The sequence below is a fragment of the Pseudorca crassidens genome, chromosome 8 (genome assembly GCF_039906515.1).
Source record: "Pseudorca crassidens isolate mPseCra1 chromosome 8, mPseCra1.hap1, whole genome shotgun sequence".
In the NCBI taxonomy this organism is placed as follows: Eukaryota; Metazoa; Chordata; class Mammalia; order Artiodactyla; family Delphinidae; genus Pseudorca; species Pseudorca crassidens.
This window is the reverse complement of record NC_090303.1, coordinates 46478056-46491972: the sequence shown is the minus strand read 5'-3', so window position 1 is coordinate 46491972 and position 13917 is coordinate 46478056.

The following is a 13917-nucleotide window of genomic DNA, read 5'->3' as shown; positions in this document are numbered from 1 at the left end:
ATCAGAGCAGTGGTTCTCAAAGTTCGGTGTACATCAGAAATATCTGTAGAGCTGGTTAACACAAGGGCTATGGGGATCTACTCTCAGAGTTACCACTTCATTAGGTCTACGTGGGGCCTAAGAACTTGCATGTCTAGGTGATGCTGATAGAGCTGGTTGGCGGCCGTGCTTTGAGAATCACTGATTGATAGACTCCAACTGAAGTTCTTCAGCTCAGCCATGAAGGATCTTCACAGTCTGGCTTCCCCTGTTTTGTAGCCCATTTCTCTGCAGGCTTTATCTCATCTTAACCTTAACTCATATAGATCTATTTCTGGTCCCCCCATACTGTTTGGCCATATATTGGGTGTCATTTTACCCCTAGTGTCTAAACCATTGCCTGGCACAAAGCAGATATTCAGTTAATGTTTCTGGACCATTGATTGGGCCCAGATCACCCCAACACCCAAACATCTCACACAAACAGGTAACTACTTCCTCCTAAAAGCTGGTGCTACTGCCTGTCCAAATCCCCTGGGATTGGGGCCATAAAGAAAAAGGAATGGAAAAGCCAAACAGTCTTCATGAGGCATAAACCTAGAAATTCCAAAGTTATCAAAATATATAAGCCATGCTTCCTTGAACAGACAGCCAAAGGGAAGATGCTGGTTAGATTTACCTAACTTCAGTATGCACAGCCTTCAGAAACATCAAGAGGAAAATGTAGGGTGAGAGTCTTTTCTGTTAAGTGAACAGAGAAGTACAGCAGGCAGCTTTATACATAAGCAGAAGGGAGCAGTTCCAGCTGTCACAATGAATGTCTCTTAACTGTCACACTTTTAGGTGTGAAGCCTGGTAAAAAAAAATGATCTTCATACGATTCTGGGGAAAGGGAAATGCGTTTAGACTACACATTACATGTTTAATTATATCGAAAAGAATATACCAATGTGACATTAAGCCAGGCCTTCCCTTAGGCCTAAGTTATTTCCTATCAGTAGGTTTGGTGAGACCCATTAACTTGTGTGGTGCACCCAAAAAAAAAGACCCAGGGGTGGATTACACCCACACTTCATCCCGTGATCTCTAGCCACACCGCTGACCTCCAACCCACTGTAAGCAGAGTGCCTGCTATGCCAGCACCCTTCCAGATCAGGCCCCTGGCCTCCCTGACACTTAAATTGCTGCCCCTCCCACCGAGAAATTCTGGAGGTATGGTTGACACTGGCACTGAAAAGCCATCATGGACATAGATTGCTTTTAAACGCTGGTAGTTGAGATGTGTGTTACATGTTACATGCCTATCAGGATGACAGCTACTGAAAGACAGTAGCATTCTATAAGCTGGTTATTCTTTACCAGGAATAAAAAGCACAGAAAGGACTAACAGCTAATTGCCCTCTTAGAGTATTTCTTTCACCAGAGGATTCACAGTACTTGCTCATCTATGTGTCTCTTTCTGGATATCCTACGGGGATTAAAGGAGTAATATAAAGTCCTATGAATTCTTTAAACAAGAGTATTATAGGTTTATTTCACTTAGCATAATGTCCTCCAGGTTGGTCCTCGTTGTCACATATGGCAGATTTCCTTCTTTTGTGCGGGCCGTGATTAGGAATCTATTAGATGTTTATACCACATCTTCTTAATTCATTCATCCCTCAATGGGCATTTAGGTTGTTTCCATGTCTTGGCTATTGTGAGTAGTGCTGCAGTGAACATAGGAGGGCTAAGTGAAATACTAATACTAATACAATACAATACATACTAATACAATACTGCGTGATTGTACTTATATGAGATAACGAAAATAGTCAAACTCACAGAAGCAGAGTAGAATGGTAGTCGCCAGGGGCTCAGGGGAGGGGGAAATGAGGAGACAATGGGTATAAAGTCCCAGTTATGCGAGATGAATAAGTCCTAGAGATCTGTTGTAAACATCATGCCTAGAGCTAACAATACTGTGTTGTACACTTAAAAGTTTGAGTAGATCTCATGTTAAGTGTACTCACAATAAAAAAATTAAAAACTGAAATAGCTGAAAATAATGATGTGTTTTAAAAAATGGAAATGATAAATATATCCAAGTCTGTTTTTCAAGAAAATAAAGAAAATTACGTTAATTTTAAAAAGTTGAAAGAATAAAAGTACAATGGAGGCTTATGGTTAATAATTCCTATAGGCTGTCCTCAACCCCATTCATTTATATGCCCTGTTTTCCTTTCTCATTGCTTTCAACTTAGCATGGTAGTAACTATTCCTGACAATTCAGATGCAAGTTTCAGAGGGGCAGAAGTACTCATATATGGAAATTTTTCTCTTGATTTTTCCCTGTAAAACTCTTCTAGACTGTCTTCATAAGCTGCTTAATGACAACCTAAGAGTTGTCCTTGCTATACCACGGAACACACAGATGTGGGTGGCATATCTGAGGCCAAGAAACAAAATGAAATATTGTGAAAACAAAGTCACAGTCTCCTATAAAAACATATCCTTTAAGAAAATTCTGTTATTAACAAAGTTAACTCAGGCTTTAATTGCATCATGCTTGCTTCAAGGCTAAAGGAAGAAAACACTTGAGTTAACATTTAACAGTAAAAGAGACAAATATGGTATAATGAAATTATATTCACAAATTTTTATAAGCCTAGACTCGTGCTCGCAGTGAAGTTGAAAACCACATCAAGGGATTAGCAGCAGCAGAAAAATTCACAGGTCGGCAGGTTTCAGTCCAACATAAAGAAGAAAGGTCTACCAATTATAGCTATAGAAAAAGCCTTTCAAAATATAGTGAAATGGGGCTTCCCTGGTGGCACAGTGGTTGAGAGTCCGTCTGCTGATGCAGGGGACACGGGTTCGTGCCCCGGTTTGGGAAGATCCCACATGCCGCGGAGTGGCTGGGCCCGTGAGGCATGGCCGCTGAGCCTGCGTGTCTGGAGCCTGTGCTCCGCAACGGGAGAGGCCCCAGCAGTGAGAGGCCCGCGTACCGCAAAAAATAAAAAAAAATTAAAAAAGAAAAAAAAAATGTATATAGTGAAATGGAAATATTTAATACCAGTACAAGTATGGGAAAATACAAGAATGTTCTCAAGGGAAACATATAAATAAATTATGTTATGTTACACCCACGTATTGGACTATTATGTAGCTGTTAAAAATATAGTAAAACTTTATGTATTGATTTGAAGGGCCATGCTTGCTCTAGTAACTGAGATGCGGAAGCGGGTAGGGTGAGCGAGTTGGGGAAATTATGTATAGAATGATTTTTAAAGGTTGCTGTGCTGTATATGTGTGTGTTTTTGCAATCTAGTTGAAAATGTGGAAGCTACACCCCCAAACTGCAAACAGAGGCAACCTTTACAGGGTAGGACTGAAGGGGAAAGAGGGAGACTTTCACAACTTTGAGTAATTGTGAGGTCTTTGGATTTGATACAAGGATGCTTAAGTTTCATTTTAAAAGGTAACAAAGATTTTCGAATTTGTTACAAGGTCATTGGAAAACATACAAGAAAGGAAAAAAGCTGCTTCTACTCCCTAGCATGCCCAGAGTCTGGATGGCCAGATGCCCTTGAGAATGCTGTAGAACAGATTCTTGTGATGGATGGGAGGAGGACGAGGAAAAGCCCTTCTAATTCAGAAGATCAAGGGCAGTGCCTCTAACAACTACTTCCTCTTTGGCATCATGAATATTTCCTTGTTCACTAGGTCTTTCCCATCAGCATACAACATACCATAATATCTCCCACCTTTAAAAAAACTTCCTTAATCACACACTTCACTCCCTCTATCAGTCTTATTTCTATGTTTCCCTTTTCAAAAGTGTTGCCTGTATGTTCTGTCTTCACTTCCTTTCTCACCATGATCACTTTTAAAACATTTTATTTTAAAATAATTTCAAACTTACAGAAAAATTGCAATAATCATGCAAATATTTCCCATATTTTTTTCGCCCAGATTCATCAGTTGTTAAGATTTTCCCCCTGTATTTTATTCTCTCTCTCTGTATGCATGAATACGTGTGTGTGTTACACTCACAGTTCTTGTCAAGATCACCAGTGACTTCCATGTTGTCAAATCTAATGATCACTTTTCAGCTCTCATCCCATCGGCAGCACCAAAGGTAGCTGACAATGCTCTCCTTCTTGAGACACTTCACCTGGCTTCCAGGATCCACCTCCTCTTGGTTCTCTACCTACTGGCTACTACTTCGCGGTCTCCCCTGCTGAGTCCTTTTCGTTATAAAAACCTCCTTTGGCTGAAGGGCCCAGGGCCCACTTCTCTTTTCAATGTGCATTCACTCCCCACATGTACTCATCCACTCTCAAGACATTAAATATTATCTATATATTGTTGAGTCAAATGTGTATCTCCTGTATTGATCTCTCCTCCAAACTCTAGATTTCCATCCCCAAATACTTACTTAAAAGCTCTGATGGAGGTTTCGCTTTTCATGTCCAAATCAAAATTTCAGACTCTGTGAGCTATTTTTTCCATACCTATCCATCCCCATTTTCCTATAGTCTGTACCATCTCAGAAAGTGACAACTCTGTCCTTTCAGTTGTTCAGGCCCAAAATCTTAGTCATCCTTGACTCCTTTAATTTACATCCCACATCCAATCCAGAATCCAGTTTACCAATTCCAGTGGTGGAATCCCTTCCCATTTCCACCACTACCACCCGGGGCTAAACCAGCACCATCTCTTACCTGCACTTTGGCAATATCTTCCTATCCCAACTTTTAATTTGTCTTTGTACCAGCACAGTCTACTTCCCACATGCTGCCAGAACATGATTTATATCAGGTTACTCCTCTATGCAGAGCTCTCCACTGGCTTCTCATCACACCTCATGACTCACTGCATTCCAGTCATCCTGTCACTGATGTTCTTTGAGTATGCCAGGCTTGGGTTCTTATCCCAAATCCCTAAGTAAGAATGCTTAAAATTCCTTCTACCCACTGCCTGAGCTTCTATCCCATTTTTCAACATGCAGCGTGGAATGTCAAGGGCTAGGGATGCACAGTGAAGAAGGACAGAGAGCATAGCCAGGAAGGGAGTGTTTTGACAAAAGAAGCAAAAGCAGGTGGTAAAGGGATTCTCCCAGGCGGAGAAGTGTCGCCCTGTGTCTTTTGTCCCTTTAATTCATACTTTAGAATCTACTATCAATACAGCTGACAACTCTGGGAAGCTGTTTTCCACATTGGCTGCCGTTATTAGGATTGAGTTGCAGTTCATGATTTCACCAGCAAAGTAACCAGGGTTAAACTTGAGGACATTTTGCTTCTTCTTGTCAAGGCTGTTTGCAATGCCACTATCTTATGCAATGAGAAGTGGTAAATTATAAATACAGGTATTCTATGGCTCAGAAAAAATGGGCTCTCCTTGAGGTGTGAAATATGCTTCAGTCTCCCTAGTTCCCAGATCCATCTCCTATACAAATCTTTAACCCAATGCTTTCAACACAAATACATTTCGCTACTTAGATAGCATGTGAGAGAATGTATGTAGTGGATGTCTCAGACTGAAGGAAATGTGCTTTATAAAGAGGTTTATAGAATCAGACTCTGTAGACATGGAGTTTTCACTGTGGGTGAAATAACTATCAAGTCAAAATATTAAAGAAAGTCATCTTATCCTTTATAAGATAAAAAGCCCACAGACCCAATCCACTGGTCCCTATTTTCTTCTCCACTGCATGTTTTGATCTCTTTTTAAATTACACAGAGTTTCTTTTTGGTAGATGGAAAGTCTATAGAATCTAATCTCCATGCATAGGTGTTTTACTTAGCCTCACAGTCACTTCTGTCCCCTGCACTTAGGTCAGTGCCCAGCACATGGTAGATGCTGACTAATATTTATTAAGTGAATCCTCTGGAAATAGGCAAGATGATAAATGTTGAGGAAGGCTATAGACAGGACTCGTTTTTTATTAGATACCTAATATGCACCAGGCATTTGTTGGGTGCTCAGGATACCAAAAAACAAAAGACACAAGACATTCGCCATCTTACATAGCTCACAGTCTTGTGGTTAGATAAGAAAACAAGCACCTATGATAGAATATGAGAAGTGCTATCATGGGGGTTACCCAGTGGAAACACAAAGGGAACACAGAATTAAGAAGACAGGGAGGGGCTTCCCTGGTGGCGCAGTGGTTGAGAGTCCACCTGCCGATGCAGGGGACACGAGTTCGTGCCCTGGTCCGGGAAGATCCCACATGTTGTGGAGCGGCTGGGCCCGTGAGGCATGGCCGCTGAGCCTGCGCGTCCGGAGCCTGTGCTCCGCAACAGGAGAGGCCACAGGAGTGAGAGGCCCGCGTACCACAAAAAAAAAGAAGACAGGGAGGGGGAATTCCCTAATGGTCCAGTGGCTGGGACTCACGCTTCCACTGCAGGGGGCAAGAGTTCAATCCCTGGTCAGGGAACTAAGATCCCACAAGCTGCATGATGCGGCCAAAAAACAAAACAAAACAAAACAAACAAACAGGGAGGACTTCTGGAGGAAGTGCTACCTCATATGTGCCTGACATATGAGTAAGAGTGAGCCTGCTGAAGTGGGGGGTAAAAGGATCTCCCCAAGAAAAGGGAACAGTACATGCAAAAGACCTGGGGCCAGGGAACACAGATTTCGCAGAGAACTGAAAGTCTTTCGGTGTGACTAGATCTTTGGGAGCTAAGGTGTTGAGAAGACTTAAGATTGGGTGCCTGGATCATACAGTCTTGCTAATTTCTGAAGCTGATCTCTTTGAGTATGTGTTTAAAAACACTTTAGATTTATCTTCCTGTTATATAAATACATAAAGGTTTTAAAAATTATAAACTATCAATAGATTTTGGATAACATATTCACATCCACATCTTTACCATGGATGAGGGTTTAGTTTACTAAAAAGTACAATCCAGATGTTTTCTAATGGCCAATAGAAGACAGATACCTCTTTTACTGGGCTTTGGCAGGGAAGTCAGGTAACAGCAAGTGTTACTTCGGTCACATATATGTTATAAACCTCACAATTTCACCTGTAATGTCTCAGCATGTAATTATCATACACTGAAGAGAGAGAGAAAGGGAGCAGAGCTAAAGGCAAAAGAGGAGAGGAAAATTCCACCTTTGTTCTCTCCAAATGCATAATGAAAATATGTATCTAGGGTTAGGATGTTTTATTTTTGTGCCACAATCCAGATATAAAGTATAGTTCAGTATGATTCAATAACTCAAGATTCAGTTGGTAGATTTGCAGTCACATTTACATATCTGGCATCAGTTTTGTCAGAATGTTTCCTATTACACGTTTCTGTTTTCAGACACAGGCCACTAGATATAAATTCTTTCCTAGGGAATTAAATTTACATAACTAGATTATAAAACTTAGATTTTCAAACACCATTTATAATTGCCTGGATTCCTAAATAGCCTCCTTAGTCCAATCCAGGTCCTGGTCCTACTACATCTATTCTCAGCCCCGCAGTCACCATTATTCTTTCTAAAAGTCAGTCAGACCGTATCACGCTGTTGGTCAAAACCTAGCAAATAGCTCCTCACTTCATTCTGAGTAAAAGCCAAAGTCCTTCCAAGGGCCTGTGTGGCTATACTTGATCAGGCCCTCCTCCAACTTCATTGATGTTACCTCTTAGACCTCATCTCCAGACACAGAAGTCTCTTTGCTCTTCCTTAAACATGCCAGGCACCCTCCTGCTACCACAGGGCCTTTGCACAAGCTCTTCTCTCTGCCTGGGATGTGCTTCTCTCAGAAATCCACAAGGCTCCCTCCCTCACATCCTTCAGGTCTCTGCTCAAATGTTATCTTCTCCTGAGGCCATACACTTAAAACTTCATCATAGCCCTCTATCCGCCTTACCCTGCTCTCCTTTTTTGCCATAATAGTTTTCATCTTCAAACATACTGTATAACTGATTTATTATATTTATTGTCAGTAGGATGCAGTTTCCATAAATGCAGGAATCTTTGTCTCTTTCGCGCATAATACATCCCAAGCACTTAGAATAGAGCCAGCATATTTACGTATATTCAATAAACACTTACTGAATGAACTACTGAAATAAAATTTTGTACAACTAGCCAAGACTGAGTATTAGAGTCAGTATCCTTAATTTTGAGCAGGAAGAAGATCTGATTTTAAAATTTGTATGTAAACTTATTTTCCTTATTTGCAGAACAAAAATATTCTATTTTGAAGGGCATATTAGCATTACTCATTTCACAATCTTGGCAGAGTGTGTGTGCACTATTACTTAAGTATATACGTAACAAGAAGACACAGCAAACTTGTTTGCTTTACAAAATCACCACAGTAAGGTAACTTAAGAAGGAAGGACAGATTGAGGTCTGTGGAAGATTTATTTTTTTCTAAAACTGGCATAATAATAACAATGGGAACTATTGACTTAAAACCAACAGGAGCCAGTTGGAGAACTTTCAGAAGACTAGTATTCTAATAGATTAAAATTTTATTTTCTCCTTTGAAATTTAAGAGCCACTATTTAAAGGTGTAACTGCATATGCCAAAAATAAGATTTATAAAAGGTCACTGTCTCTACACCAATGAATAGGAATTGATAATGAATGCGTTAGTACTACTCTTATTTTTTTTTTATTTTTATTTTTTGCGGTATGCGGGTCCCCCACCACTGCGGCCTCTCCCGCCACAGAGCACAGGCTCTGGACCGCAGGCCCAGAGGCCATGGCCCACGGGCCCAGCCACTCCACAGCACGTGGGATCCCCCCGGACCGGGGCACAAACCCGCGTCCTCCACATTGGTAGGCGGACTCCCAACCACTGCGCCACCAGGGAAGCCCAGTACTACTCTTTAAATGTCATCTCTTCAATTATGAACTCACAGGAAAATCCGTCCATTTCTAAGGCTTATACTTCCTGGCAAAAACTACAAAGGTGTGAAAACCTAACAAATGAATAGCACTGGGTCTCTCATTTATTTCTAATTTAATTATTAACTTAAGAGGACCATGGAAAGTGTAATGATATTGCATAATAGTTGGACTGTCTGGTGACAGGCAATGATGGATTAAGTTTCTTCCCCTTAGCTCTTTAATGTGTTAATATGAGTCTTTAAAAGTAGGACCCAGATCAGATCAATCGAGAACTTACTGACCATACACTCTGGTTATCAGTGGGCAGAACTCACTGAGAATACAAAAGAACCACCAGATATAATATTCACAGTTTTACTCATATCAAACAAATACATTTACTTTTATAGCATTCATTGTGATCCTGTTGCATTGTGGTAATAGATAATTTGATCACAAAGATATACTTTCAAGAAAGCCACATCCAGCACTTCCAAGTAAACTTCTACTTATTTGGCCAACCAAATACACCAAGTATACCAGTATACTCTTACAACCTATAAGAGTAAGGTACTTCCACTATTAAGCACTAGGATTTAGAAAAGAATTTATCATTTCACAAGTTTAGAGTTCTGTTAATGATGGAATTCAAGAATGGTTTATTGAACTAAAGTATATCCAAATGAAGTATTTTGTGGGTTGACAATATGGTTACAGGTGGAACTTTACCATCATCTACTATACAACCTTCAAACATTCATTCAATTATTCATTACTTTGTTCATTAATTAAACAAATATTTAGTAAGTGATCACTATATGCCACACACTCTGCTGCATGCTAAGGAATTAGAGATGAATGAAAGAAACAAAGCCCCTGATTTTTACAGCTCTGTTTTTCTTTCTCAGGATTGCTTTGGCTATTCGGGGTCTTTTGTGTTTCCATACAAATTGTAAAATCTTTTGTTCTAATTCTGTATGTCTTCTTTGGAGAAATGTCTATTTAGGTCTTCTGTCCATTTTTTAAAAAATTTAATTTTATTTATTTATTTTTTTATACAGCAGGTTCTTATTAGTTATCTATTTTATACATATTAGTGTATATATGTCAATCCCAATCTCCCAATTCATCCCACCGCCACCACCCTCTTCCCACCCCCCCATCCCCCCAATTTCCCTCTGTCCATTTTTTGATTGGGTTATTTTTTTGATATTGAACTCCATGAACTGTTTGTATATTCTGGAGATTAATCCTTTGAATGTTGCTTCATTTGCAAATATTTTCTTCCATTCTAAGGGTTGTCTTTTCGTCTTGTTTATGGTTTCCTTTGCTGTGCAAATGCTTTTAAGTTTAAATAGGTTCCACTTGTTTATTTTTGTTTTTATTTTCATTACTCTAGGAGGTGGGTCAAAAAGATTTTGCTGTGATTTATGTCAAAGAGTGTTTTCCCTATGTTTTCCTCTAAGGGTTTTATGGTATCCAGTCTTACATTTAGGTCTTTAATCCATTTTGAGTTTATTTTTGTGTATGGTGTTAGGTAGTGTTCTAATTTCATTCTTTTACATGTAGCTGTCCAGTTTTCCCAGCACCACTTATTGAAGAGGCTGTCTTTTCTGCATTGTATAATCTTGTCTCCTTCTCATCAAAAAATCTACAAACAATAAATGCTGGAGAGGATGTGGAGAAAAGGGAACCCTCTTGCACTGTTGGTGGGAATGTAAATTGATACAGCCACTATGGAGAACAGTATGGAGGTTCCTTAAAAAGCTAAAAATAGAGCTATCACATGACCCAGGAATCCCAATACTGGGCATAGACGCTGAGAAAACCATAATTCAAAAAGAGTCATGTACCACAATGTTCATTTCAGCTATATTTACAATAGCCAGGACATGGAAGCAACCTAAATGCCCATTGACAGAGACATGGATAAAGAAGATGTGGTTCATATATACAATGGAATATTACTCAGCCATTAAAAGGATTGAAATTAGGTCATTTGTAGAGACGTGGATGGACCTATAGTCTGTCATACAGAGTGAAGTAAGTCAGAAAGAGAGGAACGAATACCGTATATTAAAGCATGTATGTGGAATCTAGAAAAGTGGTACAGATGAACCTAGTTCCAGGGCAGGAATAGAGATGTAGATGTAGAGAATGGATGTGTAGACATGGGGGGAAGAGGAGGGTGGGATGAATTGGGAGATTAGGTTTGACATAAATACACTACCATGTGTAAAATAGATAGCTAGTGGGAACCTGTGGTACAGCACAGGGAGCTCAGCTTGGTCCTCTGTGATGACCTAGATAGGTGGAATGGGGGTGGTGGGTGGGAGGGAGGTCCAAGAGGGAGGGGATATATGTATACATATAGCTGATTCACTTCATTGTACAGCAGAAACTAACACAACATTGTAAAGCAAGTATACTCCAATTAAAAAAAGAAAGAAAGAAAAAGAAATAAAGTCCCTGCTCTCAAAGAGCTTCTTTTACCAGAAGACAGATAATAAACAAGTAACCAAAGAAGCAAGTATTTTCAGATGGTAATAGTGCTATGAAAACAATAAAATGGGACAGTATTATGGAGTGATTGAGAATGGGGTAGGGATGGGATGGTGTGGTCAGACATGGTCTCACTAAGGAGATAACATCTGAGCTAAGATTTACATGAGGAGAAGAATCTAGCCATGTCAAATGCCAAGGTAGGAGAAACAACAGTTGCAGAAGCCCTGCAGAAGGAATGAACTTTGTTTTTGGAAAACAGAAAGAAAACCAGAGTGCCTTGATAGTATTGAGTGAGATAAAGGAAGATGCAAGATAAAATCAGAGAGGTAAGAAGCATCCAGATCATATTCAGCCTTTTAGAGGTTTTCTTTCCTTTCCTTCTCTTTTTTTTCTTTCTTTCCTTCTTTCAATTTTTAAAATATTATCGAAAGACTTTAGAGGCTTTTTAAGCAAGGAGGGGATATAATCTGGATTTTTTTTTCTAAAAGAATATCTATATAGAATGATTATGTGGACTTAAAAAACTCAAATAGAACGTCTAGAAATAAAATACATAATTGAAGCTAACAATTCAATGAACTGGTTAAACAACAAATTCAACACAGATGAAGAAAGATTTAGTTGACTGGAAAATAGACTGGAAAAATATCAGCCATAATGTAACTCAGAAAGCCAAGATTGAAAATATGAAAGGACTGATACGTAGGAGGCAAGAATGAAAAGGTTTAACCAGTTGCAGTTCCAGAAAGGCAGAAACAGCAGGGGATGGGAAGACTGGATCGGATTACTTCAGATTACTTAATGAAAGATAAGGCAGAGAATTTCAGAAATAATTTTAAAAATCCTAGTCCACAAAATCAGGAATTCTAACAACTCTCAAGCAAAATAAATAAAAAGAAATCTGCATCTAAATACATCATAGTGAAACTGCCCAACACCAGATAAAAAGAGAAACCCTTAAAAGCCATAGAGAGGGGCTTCCCTGGTGGCACAGTGGTTGGGAGTCCGCCTGCCGATGCAGGGGACGCGGGTTCGTGCCCTGGTCCGGAAAGATCCCACATGCCACGGAGCGGCTGGGCCCGCGAGCCATGGCCGCTGAGCCTGCGCGTCCGGAGCCTGCGCGTCCGGAGCCTGTGCTCCGCAACGGGAGAAAAGGACAAATTACCCAACGGAATAACTAAACCAACAGGTAACGTTGACGCCAAAGGATAGGAAAATCTCCTATGCACTGAGAGGAAAACTGTGTACCTAGAATTCTATACTCAGAAAAATATATTTTAAGCAGATATTAAGGAGAAATAAATATATTTAGTTTCAGGCAAACAAAAATGGAGAGAGGTTGTACTAGTAGAATTTCCCAACAAAGGAAATTCTGAAAAATCCAAGTCAGGCAGAAGGAGAATGGTTCCAGTATGAGATACAAGATGGATTAAAGAGGAAGAGACTAGAAAATATGGGGATAAATCTAAATAAACAGCAATCATATAAAAATGTCTTGAAGGATTTAAAATTAATTAGAATATAAAACCACAATAATAATAGTAAGGTAGGGGTAAATGGAATTAAAGTGTTCTAAGTTATTGTAGTAAGCAGAAAGTTGGTATGGATATTTCATAAGGCAAATGTGAATATTTTTAGGAGTAAGTATTGAAAAAAGAGGAAGAAAATGTGTAAATTCCTAACTAGTAAAGGGGAAAATGCAACAGTTAAATTAATAAATCTTTAAAACTGAAAGACAAGATTTAAAAAAAGAAACATAGAATAAGTGGGACAAATAGTTTGAAATTTGAGGGTAGAAATAATTTTAAAAGTTCACTAGTGGGACTTCCCTGGTGGTCCGATGGTAAAGAATCCGCCTTACAATGCAGGGCACGTGGGTTCAGTCCCTGGTCAGGGAACTAAGATCCCACACGCCGCGGGACAACTAAGCCTGTGCGCCACAAGTACTGAGCTTGCTTGCCTCAGCTAGGGAGGCCTCGTGCCGCAAACTACAGAGCCCATGTGCTCTGGAACCTGCACGACACAGCTGCAGAGCCCATGCTCCCTGGAGCCTACACACCACAACCAGAGAGAAGCTTACCTGCCACAACTAGAGAGAAACCAGCGTGCCGCGACTAAAGTTCCCGCATGCCTCAACGAAGATCCCACAAGCCGCAACTAAGACCTGATGCAGCCAAAAATAAATTAAATAAATAATAAATACATCTTAAAAAAAAAAGTTCACTAGTTACATTAAATGTAAATGAATTAATGCTCCTGGCAAAAGAGAAACATTGTCAGACTGGAGTTTTAAAAATCCAAATACTTGTTGTCTAAAGGAAGCATGTAACGTAAGAGGATACAAAAAGGCAGAAGTAAAAGGATGAAAGTAGAATACCAGGAAAATTTAACCAAAAGACAGTAACTACATTAATTTCAGGTAGTAGAAACTTTAAGGCCAAAAGCATTATTAACCATAGCATCCTAAAGAATTCCAATTTAGCATCTTAAAGAATTCACCATAACCAATTTCTTTATTTCAATTCACCATAACCAGTTTTCTTTATTTCCCTTTCTCCTTTTTCTTCCTAATTCCCTCTCTCTTAGAGGCAGATAATTTTGTTG